The following is a 21,336-nucleotide window of genomic DNA, read 5'->3' on the forward strand; positions in this document are numbered from 1 at the left end:
AGATATGGTGTCCTGCATGGCTCTGTACTGGTATCTTTACTGCTTACACTGGGATCTACAGTATTATTAGAAAACACTGTTAATTTTCACTTGTACACAGATGACATTCGACTATGCCTTTATTTTACACCAAATAAATAACGTTTCTTCAAAGTTGCCCTTAATTAGATGAGTTAAGTTCAAGAAATGGATGGATGAGAACTACTTGTATTTTAACACAGATAATACAGAAATATTAAATTTTTGGAGGGAATGATGCTGATCGCAAAAATATTTTGTCATTATTTAACTCAGTTGGACACACCATTAGTTTTACTGAAACAGCCAGCAATCTAGGCATTATCTTTGACACTGTCATTTAAAGAGCACATTACAAAACTATCCAAATTGTCTAAATATGCGAAATTAATTCATGAATTTATTTCTAGAAGGATTCATTACTGCAATGTGATCTTCTCTGGCTGTTCAAATTGTTCTCGGCTTTCAGTTAATTCAAAATGCTGCACAAGAAAATATGAACACTTAATAGCAGTTTTTGAATCCTTACACTGGCTACCAGTTAAGTTTATGGTAGAATTGAAAATCCTCTTTTTAACATATAAAGGCTTAAAATGGCCAAGTCCCTGCTTACTTATCTGAACTTTTCATTACTTACAAACCAGAGTGCACATTAAGATCAAAATGCTGGTCTGCGTATGATTTCAAAGAATTAAAGATATTAGGAGGTTCAGCTTTTAGTTACAAGGCCCTGAAGCACTTTGTGTGAATTTGGGCTATAATAAAAATAAATTGTTGTTGTTGTTGTATAATTAATCAATCAGAATTCAACAATGTTGTGAGAATTTTGAACTCTTTTGAGACTCTCTCCAATGGGGCGACACACCAAAGCACAACTGATATGTCTGTCTAGGGCTGCTTGTCTGTCGCCGAGGTTCACAGCACCTTGCAAGTTTGCAGCATCACAGAGGCAGCTGCAAGCTCACCACCTCCACGCGCAACACGTCTGTTGCCCGATGGGCAATTCAGGGAACATTATAACTAAGCCACTGACCTGGACCCGACCCTGCCCGTTTGCTGTGTGTGTGTGCGTGTGCGTGGTAGCATCTGCTGCAATAAATAACCTTGTTGTTCCTGTTTCAAGCTGAATAAAGCTGGTTTTCCTGAAGTACTGTACTTAGCCTCGTCTTTTGAGTTCAAAGCAGCAACTCACACATCACAATATGTAAAATGACACACTGTATTTTTAGATTCCAGTTACATTAATCAGTTTGGGACTACTTTGTTTAGACATGCGTTTCAAACAAATCTAAGTGTATGCATTATGTAGTTAATATGATTAAGTTTTTTGGACAAATTAATTTTAGCTAAGCTATTAAATGCTGCTTTTTCTGGGTTTACTTCATTTTGTTTCCCGTTTTATTTAAAATTGTTTTTTAATTATATCATTTATTTCATTTCCTGGTCCATCCTATCATTCCTGTACATAATAACTAGCCATTTGAAAGGTCTGCAATTACATTTTACCTGTGAACTTGTTACAGTGCTCTAAATCTCGACTCTGAAAAGAGCAGTATACAAAAATAAACAAATTAATCTTGTTAGTATATTATTGGAGTAAAAAATGTAGTAAAACCTCAATTATCCATCACTTGATTAACCGTTAGTCTCCATTAACCATCATGTCAGAAAAAAATAAATAAATAAATAATGTTTACTACTGCTGAAAGGTACACTGAGCTATGAACATTGGAACAATGGTCCTTTGTGCTAATGCGTAGTATTCTTCCCCAGCTCCATGTGTCAAGGCTCATTCAGAAATCACAGTGTCAGTTATGTACCTTGGGTTTTAATAGCAATCCATAGCTTTTTCATCTTTTGTTATAACTATCTACTATACACTGTTAAGGCCAATAAACGTAACATGGTGTTGGATTATCACAAAAAACAACTATTAAATATTTAAGAAACGATGAAAGTGCTTCAAGTATTACTTTTAATTTATGGAGTGGGAAGAATAATAGTGAACAATGTAAAGTGTGATGCTGACAAAAACTGAAAAACGTGTTAAAAATGGAAACCACCGACGGTAATGTTATTCTGTATTAATATTAATGTTCTTTTAAAATTTTGTTATAATAGGTTTTATTAGTAAATTGCGACATACAGGCAGTCAGCAATGGGCTGTGCAGGAACACAAAGGGTTTCCATTCTGTAAAGGGGCGGACACGCCTCTTAGGAGATGAGTGACTGGAGAAAAAGGAAGGTGTGGCAGAAGGAAGTTTTGAGGGAGTCAGAAGACAATCAGCACAAGTGTTAGCAGGACAGAGAAAGACAGAGGGAAGATGGGTATAAATTTATGTTTTGCTGTTTATATTTTACTTTCTGACAACGAACTGGACTGAGGGAGTTTGAGTGTTATATTTTATTGAAGCAGACACCATACTGAAAATGAAAATCTTAATTTTGACTTAAAGTTGGTGTCTAACCAAGGCCCTAGAGAAAATATGCAAGTATGATTTTGTACAAGATGCTCTAATGCCATATTCTGTTATTGGTGGCACCATTAATCCCACAAAACATGAAAGCAGAAAACCAAGAAGAAAATGAAAGTGGTAGTGGGTTAGTAAAAAACAGTATTTCAGTTCCTCTTGGCACACCCCAACAATAAACCATAGTGTCACCAACCATGATTTTAGCACAATATAGTTAGATTTTGATATTAGCAATATCTGCATAGGAATTTTACATATAGTTACAAAGATGCCCCTGTGTATATAACACAAGTCTAAACATGTACTTTTTCCCTGCATCTAAAGTGAAATTAAATCATTAAATCACACCCTGAAGAAAAAAAAAAATTATTCATTTCAACTGCTTGCTTTTCCCTAGCATACTACCTTTGTCAGTGGGAGGAAAGAAAAAAAAAAAAAACCCAGCCACAATGACTGAGAAAATGGTATATCAGATCTTTAAATGTATCGTGTCGTTACGATGTGGACTATGCAATGCTTGTATTACCTATGTGAGATACAGGATTGAGAGTGGGGAGAAGAGGAAAAAAAAAAAGCAGCACCATGAATAAATACATTTGCATGGCTGCATTTAAGTTTGATGATTTGCTTCACATTGTTACATCGAACCATTCAAACAAAGCACGCAGATTTATCTCGTTGGAGCAGTCACATGTTGATAGTAAACAACAATGCTGACATTGCGTACCAAAACTTGAACATTCACACCACCCATATTTTTCCTGGTACTGCAACTCCTACATGCATCGGGTTATTTTCTGATAAAGTGTTTAGAAGACGCACAACAAAAGAATGCTGGGAAAGTGTGGCAGCCATGATGTGTGCACATACATGTCATTCTGAGCAAGAAGTATAAATCTTCCCTAAGAATAATTGGCATATTAGCACTATTACCATCATCAGTGGAAGCTTGACAGGTTTATCACGATGCTGAAGGATGCCGTTCTCCCCTTCTCTCTTGTTAAAGCCTCATGCAGTAGTTCTTTACAACTTAGACCAAATCACTCCTATATGGTTTAAAGTTATCCCTCAAAAAATTATTTTATGCCAATGATTTTCTTATATCATCATTAACTGTTAAACACCTATGAAACCCTGATTGTCTACAAAATTAGTCTAAAATTACACTTTTCACATTTAACCCTTCTTGTTATCTTTATTTTCTTCTCTCACTCCTCACACAGACTTTCATAGAATTGCCATATCGACATCTATGCTATGGTCCATGAGGTTATAGCGGACAACTTGTGCTCATTCTAAAACAGATTACCCATCATGAAAATGAACTTTATCCACAGAATTAATTTTATAAGCTCTTTTGTCCCCCCCCCCCCTTTCTTTGTTCATCTGTTCGATCGGGATCTGGAATGACCTTTCCAAGCATTCCTCGTCTTAGATTTTTAAATGAAACAAATATACATTAACACCTACTATTGGGCTGACTCATTCCCATTTTTTACTAATACATTTAAGTTCCTTTCTTTTAACTATTGGCCCAGTCATTTCTTTTGCCCTTCAGATGTAGAGACAAATGAAAAATTGATAGGCCTATTGTCAAGATAACATCTTCAGTCTTATTTTGTAATTCAGCCATGAAATTTGGTGGACATTCTAGTTTCTCATCATCACAGTCTTAGTCAGGCATCTCAAACTATTTTTAAAGAATCTGGGCTTCATACGTTCCTCTTTTTCCAATGCCCTTCCACTTCCTGTTTTTTCTATCTGTAACTGAGGTTTGTGTTGAAAGTATGTGGAGTTTCTCTTTCCTCCTTTTCCTCAGTTGTATCCTTTTCTTTCAGCATTCTCTCTGCTAAATCTAAACATGTATGTTTTTGTATTCCCTCCTACACAAAAATTCCATTAAACACCTTAAAATTGCATCTAATTGCCAGACAGACCTTTCCCAAACCCTTTGCAGTGCTGGAATACTATTTTTCATCACATTAAAAATTGTTTAAAAACTCCTAAATCACCAGCACACAGCATTTTAAATGGTATACAGATTATATCCTATTCCCCAGACGTGTCACCTCATGGGTTTAGAACCAGAGCATCTTTGTCATCTCTACTGCTACATCACATTGTTATTCATACTGTTTTTATTCTTGAAGTGAATAAAGCTTTACTGACATAAAAAGCATGGGCTGTGTGCTGGCAGACATGACAAAAAAACAAAAAAAAAAACAAAACAAAAACCACAACAAGTGTTACATGTTACTTCTCTATATAAGTTAATACAGAATGTTCACTCCTAAATACAATGCCTTTGGTTACCATTATGTGGGTCAGACAGTACTTTCTATAAAAGTGACCTGTCAATCCCCCATAATGGTTGCATTGCTGTTTTTTGAGCTACTAAAGAGCAAAGTATGTTGAGAGTGAAGGGTTGGTGTTTAATTTAATGGTGCTTCAGGCTTAAGCATAGTCAGTGGCAACATCCAGCAGAGCACAGAAGAAGCAGTCAGACAAAGCAAATGATTAATTGGTGCCATACTCACTACTAGTTTCCCAGTTAGGAAGGGATTAAAGCACAGAAAAAAAATGAAAGCAAGCAAGATATCCTAGGGTAACATGCCAGAGTAAGGGAAAGTTCAGTACAGAAAGAAATTCAGTTGGCAGCTCAAAGAATACAGTAGCAGAAGTAACAAAGTGTGAAAGTATTTCATAAAAGCAAATATGGGGCTTAGACCAGTCCAAACAACTACTGTAGTTTCTTTAGACTTACTGTATATTTCACTTATACTTGATCAATAAATATTAAAATGGGTTAAGAGTCAACCAGACGAATTTTAAGAATGTGGGCAAATACATGCATGTCCTGTTCAACAAAGCCTGTTTAGAGGCAAACTGCATATACATATGATGCTAACCAATCCAACACTTCAAGGTCAGGGTCACCAAGTATGACAAGGAGGTAGCTATTCTGTTCTTTAGTGTATAACAGACAGATCCTGTCCAGGTGTTCGTTGGGAAGAGAAAACACAGGAACAGGCTACAGATGAGAGTGTTAAATACAGGTGAATCATGGTCAGAAATAAATGCAAATTAAGAGGAACAGGCTGTCCAGGGACACCAACCTCAGAAGCAGAGCCGTGCAACCATTTTTATAACCTTGTGGAATTGGATGCTCTAACCTTTTATAAGCAACTTTAGATGAGGATATTATAGTATTGTGGGACATTAATAACCCAAATATTAACTGGAATTACTTATCCAAGAGCAGAGCACAAGTACAGGATTTCACAGATATAGTCCGTGCCAGGTTTACAAAAACAAACAGTAGGTTAGAGGACAAATGGAAGGAGAAGCCAGTCTGGATTCTATACTATTCTATACTTTCATTTGAAGGGTGCAAAATCCACACAACCGAGTCATAAATGCTTCACGGTTATAGACCCACTGTGAGTTAAATAAATATTAATGTAGTAAAGTGCTTTGCTAGTGCAGGTGGCTTGTAAGTATTTAATCTGCTTTTCGTGCATGACTTTAATTAGGACTCTGTCCTGACAGGCAGAAAAAACACTTTGAGCAGATTACATTTACAGTATACAGTGCTTTTCTAATTAATTACTTTATTATTTGCTCTCCCAGCCATCGGTTCTAGACAGACAACAATACAACTGTGCACATTGTTCTTTTTTAATAGGGTCTACCTGCGCAGGTGGCTCTGATGGCTTTTAAATTTTATATAGCAGTCACGAAGTACCACTGTGAATGTCTTTTTTTTGTTTTTGGCTCTTGTGGCTGCTGCCACTGCCATCATTATTGTAATAATGCATAAAAAACGATGTACACAATACACAGAATTGTTACCTACTGTATGTTCAAATATATTACAACATTTTTAAATATTCAAACATTTTTTGGTAAATTTGATAGCCCTACTGTGTGGGGCTGGAAAGAGTGACTTTAGCTTTGCACGAACAGTTGCTTAAGAAAGGATTTAATTAAATTCAACTTGGAACTTACCCCAACCTTGTGCATGATTGATATTTTAAAATTGATGCCAGTGCAGTTTTCCAGAAAGGGAAGAGGGAAGGAATAGCAGTTTACCTTGTTTCTGCGAGACTTTAAAGTTTGACATCTGAATTACTTTTATTAAACCGGCTCACTCCCTCCTCCCTTCTGAAGCACTGGTCTGACCATGTACATCTGCTGAGCCTGTCTGGCAAAAGGTGATCTTTTATCTCAGTCATCTCTGGAGCACACAGGTCAGAGGATGCTCATTTTGTCAAAGAGGAGGATCTCACTTAGGTTGTCATTGCAGATTCTAATAATTAAAAGTTAAATCGATAAATTCATCCAAGACGCACATGCTATTTATGTTTTAAAAGTATGGCAAAAAAAAAAAAAAATTTAGAAACATCTTGGGAGATGGCATGATCGGAGTGCGACTGGTGTTAAGCAACTGAACTGAATGTTCACTGGCCGCTAGATGGCTAGTTTGAAAGGGGTGACAGAGGTTTACAACAAATTTTATGTTGTCTAATCCACCTCCACAATATGTTCCTCATTCATAAGTTTTGAGTGTGCTCATAGGCTGAAGGAGGAAGGATAAAATATTACATCATATTATTATATTATATATATATATATATATATATATATATATATATATATATACACACATATACACACACACACACACATACATACACACACACACACACACACTTCATCACAGTGTAACACCAAGCCAATTAAGCTTCAAAGATATCAAATCTGTCCAGTTAGGAAGCATAACAGATTGTGAACTAACTTTACCTGGTTTGATGCAAATGAAAGTGACAACAGGTGCACTAGAGAGGCAACAGCAAGACAACCTCCAAAAGGGAATGGTTTTCCAGGTAGTGGCCACAGACAATTACCCTCTCCTTATGCTTCCTGCTCGATTCCCTGTTCCCTTAAATTTTTTGAACATGTCTCAAATGCTCCCTGCATGGAGTTTGCATGGTCTCCCCGTAGCTGTGTGTGTTGCTCTGGATGCTTTTTTTTTTTGGTCCGTGAAAACCCTCTCACAGGCATCAGACCAGACAACACTAAGATTCTTTCTGCCCTTTTTCAAGTCAGTGAGGGGGTGGCTCGATGTGCAAAATTGGGAATGAACTGCCTGTAATTTCCCACGAGCCCAAGGAAGGCACGAACCTGCCTCTGCGTTTCGGAATGGGGATATGAAAGCAACTCCTCCACCTTGTCCATTTGAGGCTTGAGTAAACCCTTCCCCGTGGAAAATCCCAAATAGTGGGTTTCCGACATACCCAGCTTACATTTCTTAGGGTTGGCCGTCAACCTTGCCAGCCGTAAACTGTCTAAACTGTCAAGCACCACCCAAAGGCGGACGAGATGAGATTCCCAGTCATTACTGAAAAAGACCACATCGTCAAGATAGGCACCTGCATACACGGAATGTGGATATTTACAAATATATTTACATATCGTTTTTCACTTTAAATTAATAATATTTGGAAAATGGAAGTTGGGAATGTGGAGCTTAACGGTTTTTGCCAAATTAGTTTTTGTATTTTACCGTTAGTAAAGATCAATGACTTTTGTTTGACTCCTTTTAACTAAATGAGTGCTTTACTCTGGAGAATACTGATTCTAACTTAGATTCTGTGCTGCTAAAGTGTCTGCGAAAATGAGGAGTGGCCAATGCACACAAAGTATGGTAAATACTGAAAATTACATATTTGTTATTTAGAGAAATAGGATTGGACTTTTCTTAACTTCAACAGAGACTTCCATAGAACATGGCTCCTAGACTAATAACAATCATGCCATTCTGCCATCTCTTTCTAGGGATTTTCCTTCTACTGCTGGACATTTTTCTGTTATCTATATATGAAATTAAAACAAATAGCCCTTATTAGTTATATTAAAGGAACTAATCACAGGGTACTCCCAAAATGATATCAAATGGCTGTCAAATGGCAAAAGTACATGACACTATTTAAAAGTAATGGAAAGAAAAATCTGCTTAATCAACATTATTGAATTATTGACAACTTTGCTCTTGTCTGCAAAGTGTTAGAACACTATTTTATCTATATAAATAAAACCTTAATACCCTTTTTGAAAATATCCAGCTTCATTTGATGCTGTTTTTCCTTTTTGCACAATAAGGACCTTGTTTCAACCCTCAGAACACATCTGCTTATCTATGTGTGTGTCACCACCAGTGACCCAAAAATGGGTGAACAGATATTCAGAAAATTTTCCATGTAGGTTGCAGTTTGTCCAACTCAAGATATAAAACTAATTATTTTAATTTAACTGTGCATTATTCCTAAATGTCTCATATCTGTGCATGCATGATAAAGCGGAGTTAACCTAAAATCTATGCTACAAGGTGTTTACTAACTTCATTGGCAGGGGGGTAAAAAAATACACTGCTCCAAAATGGTTGAGCTGGAGTTCAAGAAATTTTGCATCCACACTAATGTTGATACAACTTAAAATCTAGATTTTAAACCATTTCAAATTCGACACTAGACGCTTTCCTACTCTGGCAACTTTTCTCAGGAACCAGGGACTTTAAAAAGCTAAAGAACTTTTATAGCATTCCCAATACAGCAACTTTTTTGTGTAAACAGGGAACTTTTTAGAAACTCAGGAACTTTTGTGATATTGTCACCACTTGAACTCGGCCATGTTTTATTTTTATTTTTTTTTTAGCTTCTACTCTAGTGTACTGCATGTACTTTTCATTCAACCAAGAACTTGGGCACTGGTGCCATTTTATGAATCTGTTAGTAGTTTGATCTTTAGGGAGTTATTGGTGAAGATGGAGAGGTGCACTTTCTGGTGTGCCGCACCATGCACTGCATAGAAGCAATAATCTACCCCATAAACCTACAATTGCTTTGAAGCAATAAGGTGCTGGGGCTCCCCCTTCCCAAGAACCTCCAATCGCACCAGTTCTATTCACTTAATTGTTATTTTACAAGAAAGTCTAGTTTTGAAAGTACCTAAAGTTCTACTGTCTACAACACTACTTGGTATGTGAATTTCCCATTGGGATTAATAAAGTATCTATCTATCTATCTATTCCATGTGTCTATGGTCCTCTGCAAAAAGAAAAACTTCCTGTTTATGCGAAATTTACCCTTAACAAGTTTCCAACTGTGCCCAGTGTTCTTGATGAACTCATTTTAAATTAAATCTCAATCCACTGTTCTAATTCCCTTCATAATTTTAAACACTTCAATTATGTCTGCTCTTAATCTTATTTTGTTTAAAACAAAAAAAAGTCTCAACTTTTAATTTTACTAATAATTCATCCTCTATAGTCCTGGAATAAGCCTAGTCGCTTTTTGGTATTTTTCCAAGTGCTGTTATATACTTTTATAGCCTGGAGACAAAAACCTGTACACAGTACACCAGGTCAAGCATTACCAGTGCATAATAAAGCTTGTGCGTAACCTCCTTGGACTTGAACTCTATACATCATGCTATATATCCTTACATTCTGTTAGCCTTTGCAACAGCTTCTGAACACATTCTGGTAGTTGATAAGTGTTGAGTCCACTACGGCTCCTAAATGCTAAGGTGTACTTTAGATTTTCAGAAAACCCCCATTGTGTATTCAGACTTAAACTTAAACTTCTTTGACGCAATACTTTACATTAAATTTCATCTGCCACAAATCTGCCCAAACCTGTATTCTATACAAGTCCCTCAGTAATGATTCAACAGGTTCTAGACTATCTACCAATCCACCTAGCCTAGAATCATCTGTAAACTTAACCAGTTTGTTATATATACTCCTGTCTAAATCATTTAATTTTTATGTATGCACGTGCAACAATGGTGTCGCCGCTGGTTAGCTGCCCATAATGGAGGTGACCGTCGCTCACATGCAGTTCACTTGTACCCCTGCTCAGTTTTTCCTCCCGCATAGCGCTGCCAGCTGCATGCTCTTAACCAAGACCTCTCTCTCTGTTAAATAGAAAACAATTGGCAAAGAGACAGCTGCCCTTCAAAAACTCCCACTTAAACAGTATTTGAATGAGAAATAAACACACTCTTACCTGCCCCCTTGGCAGGATCACCTGCAGGCTTGCAGGGTTACAGTGCAACATATATGTTTCGCAAGAGGTTTAGAACACTTAAAAGACCAAGCCCCAGTCAATCTAATAGCGCACTCTCCTGTCCTCTCTCCCTCAGACTGCATCTGCTCTAGTTGCTGCTTCTGAGCCTATGAACCTGATGGATGAAGAAGACTTTGTATTCTTTTGACCTGAGGGGGGGGGGGGGGGTGTTCCGCCACCTTTGATAGTTGCAACCTTTATGCTTTTCTGCTGTTGGTAATCCCCTTCTGAATAAAGTCTTGTGTTCGTATCTGCCGGTTCAGCAATAAAGATTAAGTCTCCAGTGCAACTCTGTGACCCAAGCTTGACCACACACACACACACACTCATTCAAAATAGCAGTGGCCCTAGCACTGACCCCTGTGGAACACCACTCTTAACATGAACCAACCCTATACTTCCTGTGTCTGAGCCAATTTTGCACTCATCTATAAACAACCTGAAATCCTACTTATTTTAATATTAATAAATAAATTTTATGTAATAGGCACCTTTTAACGGTCAAGGTCACCTTACAATGAGATTAAACAACATTAATAAAATATTTAAACAAAGAACAATAAAATCAAATAGCAATAAGGTACAGAGGTAGTAGCAAACATACAAAGATGTGAAATGTGAACTCACTACCAAATAAGATCGATGAACTGGCTGCGCTGGGGAAAAATGTCAGGAACTACAGAGAATGCAGTTTTTTGTGCTTTTGTGAAACATGGCTAACAACTAGCATCCCAGATGCTAACGTGGAGCTACCCGGGTTCAGCACAGTTTGAGCGGACAGACGCAAATACCTGCGGGAAGCGGAAAGGAGGAGGTCTCGCTCTCAATGTGAACACAAGGTGGTGCAACCCTGGACATGTAAACGTCAAAATCTCCACTTGCTGCAGGGACATCGAACTGTTGGCCATAAGTCTACGTCCCTATTACTTGCCCAGAGAGTTTGGACACGTCATTGTTTTTATTGTTTACATCCCTCCTCGCGCGGACATGGAGATAGCAGGTGACATCATCCACTCTGCTGTTGCTAAACTACAAACACAGCACCCTGAGGCGCTTGTGCTAATCTCTGGTGATTTTAACCATGTGATGCTGGACAAAACATTACCTGCCTTCTCCCAGTATGTGGATTATAACACCAGGGGAAACAGGACTATTGATCTACTGTATGCAAACAGTAAGGACGCATACAGCGCCACCCTGCTGCCTGCGCTTGGGAAAGCAGATCATAACCTGGTTCTGCTTCAGCCTCACTACAAACCAAGAGTGAGGGAGCTACCTACAACCACACGCTCATTCAGGAAGTGGTCCCCTGAGGCAGAGCAGGCTCTGAGAGACTGCTTTGGAACTATGGACTGGGATATTCTGCAGGGGTCACATAGTGAGAACATTGAGGAGGTTGTTGACTGCACTACTGACTACATCAACTTCTGTATGGACATTATAGTTCCAGTAAGAACGGTACGCTGCTATGCTAACAACAAGCCATGGATTACAAGCGACAAAGGCCTTTTGAACCAGAAGAAAAGGGCTTTTAAAGGCGGTGAGCAGCATGGAGCTCAAGCGCGTGCAGAAGGAATTCTGAGTCCAGCAGTACAAGAGAAAACTGGAGCAAAAGTTGCAGAATAACAGCATGCAGAAAGTGTGGGATGGGATGAAGATCATCACTGGCTACAGCTCGAAGAGGGGTGCCTCCATCAAAGAGACAGGGAGAAAGCATATCTGATGAACAACTTTTTTAGCAGGTTTGACCAACCTAACCCACTCTCACCTCAGAGTACTGTATCCTCTACCCATCCTTCTGCTGATACCAGCATAGGAGAGAGTTTTCCCCCACCCACAATTACAGCAGCCCAGGTAAGCAGAGAGCTGAGGAGACTTCGTGCCAGCAAAGCAGTGGGTCCAGATGGAGTATCGCCATGACAGTTGAAGGCCTGTGCGTTGGAGCTGGGGAGTCTACAGCACATCTTCAACCTGAGCCTGAAACGGGAGAGTCCCGAGGCTTTGGAAAACATCTTGCATCACCCCCGTCCCAAAGGTATCACGTTCTAGTTATAGAGTGAGACTCAAACCACCTACAACTGAACACCAGCAAAACCAAAGAGCTGATTTTAGAAGGCCCAGGCCCCTCACAGACCCCGTAATTATCAGAGGTGACTGTGTGCAGAGGGTACAGACCTATAAATACCTGGGAGTGCAGTTGGATGATAAACTGGACTGGACTGCCAATACTGATGCTCTGTGCAAGAGAGGACAGAGCCGGCTATACTTCCTTAGGAGGCTGGTGTCTTTCAACATCTGCAATAAGATGCTGCAGATATTCTATCAGACAGTTGTGGCAAGTGCCCTCTTCTACACCGTGGTGTGCCTGGGGAGGCAGCATAAAGAAGAGGGACGCCTCACGCCTGGACAAACTGGTGAGGAAGGCAGGCTCTATTGTAGGCACGGAGCTGGACAGTTTGACATCTGTGGCGGAGTGATGGGCGCTGAGCAGGCACCTGTCAATCATGGAGAATCCACTGCATCCACTGAACAGTATCATCTACAGACAGAGGGGCAGCTTCAGCGACAGAGTGCTGTCACTGTCCTGCTCCACTGACAGACTGAGGACATCATTCCTCCCCCACACTATGCGACTCCCTTAAAACGGTAACATTATAGAATGTTATTGACTGTTACACCTGCCTCGCACTCTCCACCTTGCACTGTGGTTTTTATCACTAATATTCTTTTTTATCAGTATGCTGCTGCTGGAGTATGTGAATTTCCCCTTGGGGATTAATAAAGTATCTATCTATCTAAGATAACAGGTAGTAACAGTGTTAAATTCATAGTTGGTATGCCACTTTGAAAGGTTTCGAGGAGTTTTAAAATGTGTTATTGAGTCTAGTTGACAGATATGAGAGGGAAGAGAATTCCAGAGTTGAGGAGCACGACGACAGAATGCTCGAGCTCCCATAGAAAAGAGTGATATGTGGCACAGAAAGTAACACTGCAGATGAGGATCTGAGGGAGTGAGAGGGAGTGTAAGTCTGTAGGAGATCAATGAGAGGGAGGAGCAAGGTTGAGGAGAGCTTTAATTGTTAAGAGCAGTATTTTGTATTGTATTCAGTAGTAAACACAGAGACAGACAGTCTATATGTGAGGTAACTAGGGCATTAACCAATACTTCAGTACTGTGTTGCACAAGAACAGGACGACGTCTGGAAATGTTTCAGAGATGGAAAAAGGCAGTCTGAGAAACATTTATATAGGAAGAAAAAGAAGGTACTGTCGTGAATGACGCCCAGGCTCTTAACCTGGGAAGAGATGTTTATGTTAATGTTGTTAATTAAAATAGAAGAATGGCTAACCTTAGTGAGTGTAGATTTAGAAGCAATGAAGAGCGCCTCAGTTTTACTGCTATTTAATTGGAGAAAGTTGTCAGTCATCCATGACTTTGTCTTGGAAACATGCCATAAAAGAGTATTTGGAGGAAAAACAGAAGTATATTTAGTGGATCGATATAGCTGTGTGTCATCAGCGTAACAATGAAATTTAATACCATGGTGCCGAAAGATATTACCTATTGGGAAGATATACATGAGAAAAAGAAGCGGCCCCAAAACAGAACCCTGCGGAACTCCCTGAGTAACGACTGCATTCTCAGATTTAAAGCCCTTTACTTGAACAAATTGCATCCTATCAGTGAGGAAGGAAGAAAACCATTTATTTAGTTTAATTCTCACCCACTCATGCCTCACTTGTGACATTTATCAAATGTTTTCTGAAAGTCCAGATAAATAATATCTTATGCTATACTTTGATCATATACTTTTGTTGATTCCTCATACAATTCCAGCATGTTAGTAAATATAACCTTTCTTCAGAACCCATGCGGACTGTTCAGTAAAACACCTGATCTTGCCACGTGTTGCTCAACCTTTCCCTTAATAATTCCTTCTATTAAATTTACCGGTGATGCACATTAAGCTTACTGGCTTATACCTGCTTGGATCTGCCCGGTCATCCTTTTACATAACAGGATAATATTTCCTAGTTTTTGGTCCTATGGAATTTCCCCAGAGCGCTTTGACTTTCTAAAAATAGGCATGAAGAGTTTATACATGTACTCTTTAACCTCCTTAGTATCTGGTCCTGGTGATTTTTTTTTTATTTCAGCCTATTTAATCTGAGCAGTACTTTTCGCTCTACAATTTCGAAGTCACACAGTACCAGTGCTTAGTAGCCCCTGTTACTGCTGGTAGGTTATCTATATCCTCACATGTGAAGACCACTCATAAAATGTGAGTTTAGGAGTATTTGCTATTTCACTCTGTGAAACAGTGTCAGATCAGGAGGATCGTGAACATGACTGAGAGAATAAAATTAAACTTAATAGTACCAAAACATTACACAGGCTGTTAAGACTAACTTATGTGCAATTTTTTTTTTTTTATTTGGGTTTTATTCAGTTTATTCTTGAATAAAAATCACACTTGTTTCATTGATGTTAGAAACTCAAATCAAATATGTTTTTACTATATAATAGTAACAATAAAGCCAGCCCATCACTCATTGCTCTAAATGCATGGAGGACCCAGGATCGAACCAGCATCATCTTGATTATGAAGCAGCAGTTCTTATTCCTGCACCAGCTAAACTGTGCAGTATAACATTAACACAGTATATAACACAGTATATATAAACTGATATCAGTGAGACAGTTGCATTTCCACTGTGAAAGACGCTAACACACACTAGAATGCAAATACCTTAACTTCGGATCGATTGATATTAGGGTTACAGTTTTCACATATTGACAACAATGTTTAAAATTGAACAATTTCTTTTTCTTCGGTTTTACTTTTGAATAAAAGTACACTTGTTTTGTTATACCTTTTGTGAAACTGTTCATTTGATATCTGGACTTCAGTCTTCGCACACTACACGTCAACATTTTACTATTAAAAATTATTATGAAAAAGAATTTCGATTTAGTTATGGTTTTCAACAGGTCATCCTATATTTACACAGATCGTTGCAGATACAGAGCACACATGAAATGTATGTATTTTAAATAACGATATATTATTTTCCTACACCATTCCAGACACCTCACTCCCAGATAAACAGACTTCAGCTGCAAATTTTTTTTGTCTGACTCTAGCTGCCTCAGTGGGGGGGATGGGATAGCAGGGTGCTTGCCTGCAGCAGATTAACACATTTGCAAAACAAAGGCGCTATCAATGCGCAATTGAAGCAGTGATGAGGAGGTAGGTAAAATTAAGGTGATCCAGCATTACGAATATTTTCACAGTCTTCAGAGATTCTAGTGTTAACATATTGTGTTTAAAAAAAAAAAAAAAGTCACTAATTACATTTAAACTTCTGCTCTTATGCGCCGTTATCCCATATAACATTAAGGTAGTTAAAGTCACCCATGATTATAATATCGCCCTGTAAACTTGCCTTTTTAAATAGATTAAAATAAATTAAAATTACTGTCTGCATTGGGCAGTCTAACACTCCTAAAATAAGGCCTCTTTTCCGAATGTTTTCCAGACAAAGCCACATTTCCTCACTAAGATAAGATTCATCATCCAATTGAAAAGTACCTGCATTTAAATTCTGTTTGATATAAACATCAACCTTATCTCCTTTTCTGTTCTGTCTAAACTTTATATATAAACCTGTGTATCCCTCTATACAGTGGAACCTCGGGTCACGACCGTAATTCGTTTCAAAACTCTGGTCGTAACCCAAATTAATTTCCTCCCATAGGATTGTATGTAAATACAATTAATCCATTCCAGACTGTACAAACTAATATATATATATATATATATATATATATTTTTAAAAAAGATTAAGCACAAAAATAGTTAATTATACCACAGCATATGCACAGCGTAATAGTAAACTAAATGTAAAAACATTGAAACACTGAGAACACCTTGAACAGAGAAAAGTAACATTGCAAGAATTCATGCTATAGTCTTATGAACCATTCGCTGTAAACACTTAAGCACAGGGGAAAAAAATGAACATTTGAAAAATCCGTAATTTAATAAACAACCAAGAAAAGTAACCTTACAACAATTCACGCTACGAACCGAAAAATGAACGTTTGAAAAATCCGTAATACAAAAACTAACCTTGCATGAGTCGAGTTCTGGCATGAAGGAAGTGAGGAGGAACTGAGTGGAGAGGAGATTACAGTTTTGAGGTAAAGTCTGACGATGTGGGTTTGCTGCATGCTCCCATCTCGCTTCCGGGAGCCCTTAAACCCGTCACAGTCGGTAATGTTACCGATGAGCACGACAGTGAGGCACTACAATGGAGCAATCGGATGGTGCAAAAAGGGCCAGACAGAAGAGCAGCTTCAGCGACAGACTGCTGTCACTATCCTGCTCCACTGACAGATTGAGGAGATCGTTCCTCCCCCAAACTATGCAACTCTTCAATTCCACCCAGGGGGTAAATGTTAACATTTAACATTATACAAAGTTATTGTCTGTTTTTCACCTGCATTATTATCAATCTTTAATTTAATATTATTTATTGTATCAGTATGCTGCTGCTGGAGAATGTGAATTTCCCATTGGGATTAATAAAGTATCTATCTATCTATCTATCTATTAGTGCATGCTCCCAACTTCCTCCTCTTCTAGCATATAGTCAACACACCCCCAACCCCCCATCCATCTACATTAATTATCCAAGTTTCTGTTATTGCTATCAAATCTTAATTATGCTCTGCTACATACAACTCCATCTCACTTATTTTATTTTTATACTACTAGCATTAAGGTAAGCTGTTTCTAATGCGTTACTCATTTTACTTTTGCATTTAAAAACTTTGAGTTACAATTACTATGCAATTTTTACACTATTGTTTTTTTATGCATTGTTTCTAGACCTGTCTGAGTTTTTTTTTTCCTTTTCTTAAGCATCGAGATTAAAGTGGAAATGTCGAGAATAAAGTCAACAGTTTTTTTTCCCCCCTTCACTGTGGCCCTAATACGCTTCCGTAGGGCTATACCACGAATAGCATTGTAAGTGCAAGGTGCAGTTTTATTATTTATGTATATAGCTTAGCTTGAAGCAAGGTACATATTAATGCAATTTGCCTTAATGATAGTGAGACATCTTTATCAACTGAACAAAGTTGTACTTGTTTTGTTTTATTTTTAATTTAGTGAATACTGTGTAATGCGCCTGGGCTTGAATAGTATTATTACTGGAAGTTGCACTATTTATTTTATTGTTATTTATTAGTTTAACTATTATGCAGTTTAATGATGGTAAAGTGGTTTAAAAAGTCACTAACGTGTCAGTGGACAGAGATTGTTAACATTAACAGAAAGTATAGTTGGTTTACAAAAAATATTTACTATTTATTCCTTTTCTAAGACATGTTCAGTGCAATACAACTTTTGACAAGCACCTCTGGATATTTTACTAAGTCTATGAATGGTTGAAAATATGTTGTCAAAATTTTAGTTTAAGTTGTTTGCAAAATTTGTTCAATAAAAAGGTTTCTAGATTTTGACTGCAACTGTAATGCAATGCGATTCCTTCTCTTTATTAGTGCCACCCCCTTGAAAACTATCACTTTATGGGGCCATGTAAACCTGCATTAATACTTGTGTGCACATTAAAATGATTTTTTGTACAATGCTCATGACAGCGGAATAGGTTATTCTTAACCAGTCTACTGCAGTAATTGCAGTGGAAAATGTGGTTAACATCCACTCATGCATGGGAAAAAAAATAAATAAATACTGTTGAATATCGTGAAACCGGTATAAGTTAAAAAATACCACGATATAGAACTTTGGTCATACCGCCCAGCACTAACTAACACACTCACAATCTACTGTATATATCTATCTCTATATCTATACAGGTAGTCCCCAGGTTACAGACATCCGACCTATGACTTACGAACGGGGCTGCAGTTGTGAAGCATGCGCCTCAGTAACTGCCACTCCGTCATCTTCGGCATGGGGATGCTGCAAGCAGTGGCTGGACGGAGACTGGAGGCGGGCGATTTTGCTGCTCGTGCAATGTATTGTCCCTCTGGCGGCTCCTGGTGGCAAGCGGTGACCTGTGGTCCATAGTCACCGGGGCCACAGCTATCGCTTGTGTGGAGGACGGAGGCTTGATGAGGCGGTTTACTGCCCGCCCACTATGCCGCCGCAGCTACTGCTCCGGACTGGACACAGGCTGGATGGAGCGGGGGGGGGGGGGGGGGGGGGGGGGTTGGCATTTCACTGCTCGTCTTCAACACACGGCTGCCCCGTTCGTTCTCGGTGGGCGGCTGGTAATGCTGGAAGTGATGACCCGGTTGTGGCTGAACGGGACGGTGGGGGGTAACACTGTAGTGTGCCTCGGATGGCTGCCTGTTGAATGGGGGCGGTGGTGGGCGACTCACTACCTGCCTTTGGCCGCACCGTGTTCGTTCTCAGTGGGTGGACACTGCAGGCAGCAAACCGTAGTGAAGGGGACTGTGTGGTGGGCGAATGGTGAACTGCCCCTTGCCACCCCCATTCATTCTCAATAGCAAGCCCGCTCGTACTGTTACATACATAGCAGGAAGTTGTCTCGTCAGTACATCAGACGTGTTGACGGGTGCCTTCCTGCTGTGATAGCATGTACAGTGCTGTGCAGAAGAACCTTAACCTTTTGGCTTCACCCTTCAAGAATGTCTCTGAAACACAAATCTGATGCAATTGCTGGTGATACAGTAAAGAAGAGAATAACCATCACCATTGAAAATAAAGTACAAATAATAAAGAGGTCAGAGAGAGGTGAAACTCCATCATTCATTGGCAGAGCACTTGGTTACAGTCAGTCAACAATAGCATTTATTAAAATGTACCTGTTTTGTAATTTGTGTTTCAAATTCCTGTCTTTCTGCCTGCCTTCTGTTGGGTTACCTGTACTTATTCATTTTGTCATGGATCGTTTCAGGTTTGGGTTTTGGACTGTCTGCCTGTGTACATGAGGAGTGTAAGTGGATTCATTGCTATTCTGTGAAGAAAGGAGCGCTCCTGAACCTGTCCCTCCATCTTCACTATTTCAGGAACTACTGGTAGGACTATCTTTACATTCCCATTCAACATGCGGATCTCTGGACTATCCATCTTCATTATTACATTTGATCCGTTGCAGTTTTTCATGGACTTTACTGTGTGTGTTTTGTTGGTGCTTTGTTGTATTTAATGTATAATCGCCGTAAGGGGAACAGGGTGGCATCGTTGTTTTCATTACATTCTTTATTTACCGTTTGATTACCGGTTTGCTTTGTCTCTGTGAGAGTGTGTGCAGGTCAGGTCAAGGCTGGGTGTGTCCCTGGAATCTCCACCATGTAAATAAATAACCATCTTCTTGACTGTATGAATCTTAGCAGCACCGGACCACTACAGTGTTATTCATTTCTCCTTGCTGCTGATTGACTGCTGCCCTATGACTCATCTCCAGCCGAGTATTCTCATGTTTTCCGTTTTGTTCTTCTTAATCTATAAACCGCCGCAACCGGCTATAGTCATTTCCCAGTGCTATTTGCCAGCATGTAGGAGCAGAGTATATTCGCCGAAATACATTCATTGTACGCCGCAACCGGCTATTGTCGGTTCCCAGTGCAATTTACCAGTGCTCAGGAGCTGATCAGTCAGTGCCGTACATTCATTGTGCAGCCAGCTCATGACCACTGCCAGCCCCTGCCGCCACACTGTCTCTGGGATTGAGCCGCTGCACTAGACTAGCCTGCCGGCATCAGCATTTACGTCTGTGTGCTTGCGTGCAGCCAGTTCAAGCACAGTTGGCTCGGTGATTTACTGAATTTCATCAATGGCGTCAGTAGCACTTTGTACATATTGTTCCAGTAGTTTTTACAGTTCATTTGCAGTGTGTAAAAAATGTGTTCCATTAAAATTTCACTTTTTCTTTGTGAATTGTGATGTTTACTTAAAAAGTGCAGCAAAAAAAGTATTTGGTGTCCAGGGATGCAGCAACCTCCAATTATGTGGCAGTTTAAGGGTTAAAGCCCCAAGAAGCCGTTGAAACGCCCTGCACCTTCTAAGGCTTCTGGCAATGAAAACACGCTTGCATGAATTAGAGTACACAAAGCGGTAACATCTGTATTTTACATTCTAGCACTGCGGGTGACATATCAGTACAGTACTGTACAGTATACGGGTTGTGGCAGATGACCTGGGATTCTGCCCCACCGGGACGCCGGGAAGAGGGACTGACTGGGAGAGTGGCACTTCTCTTCCCTGGATGCCTGGATGCTCCTAGAGCCCTGGAGGACAGCACTTCCGCCGCACCAGGAAGTGCTGCTGGACCAGGGATGGTGTACGCCCGGACTGCTTCCGGGTGCAAGGGTAGCACTTCTGCCACACTGGGGAGTGCTGCTGGAAGTTCGTCATTGTGCATCTGGAGTACATCCGGGGCAGGATAAAAAGGGCTGGCTCACTCCACATATATACACACACACACACACATAAAAAATATATGGGACAACACAGAGTCAAATACAAATTAGCTTTTTGTAAATTGCTTTACTTGCAAAGAGAGCATTTTGCACCTTCTGATACACAATTTTGTTTTCTTTGTTGACTGGTATGTAAACTTATGATTGTGGCACATCACCTAAAATTCAACTAGAGGACAAGAAAATTCTGCAAAGTATCAGTGTTAGAAAATTAATAGAAATTTATCAATACCTA

General features: G+C 39.3%; 1 protein-coding gene across 1 annotated transcript in view; it reads right to left on the minus strand.

The window, feature by feature from the left end:
• The window catches only part of mtap (methylthioadenosine phosphorylase), a 191,737-nt gene that overhangs the window by 114,489 nt on the left and 55,912 nt on the right, over window positions 1–21,336 (minus strand). The window lies entirely within an intron of this gene.

The sequence above is a fragment of the Erpetoichthys calabaricus genome, chromosome 7 (assembly GCF_900747795.2).
Source record: "Erpetoichthys calabaricus chromosome 7, fErpCal1.3, whole genome shotgun sequence".
Classification (NCBI taxonomy): Eukaryota; Metazoa; Chordata; class Cladistia; order Polypteriformes; family Polypteridae; genus Erpetoichthys; species Erpetoichthys calabaricus.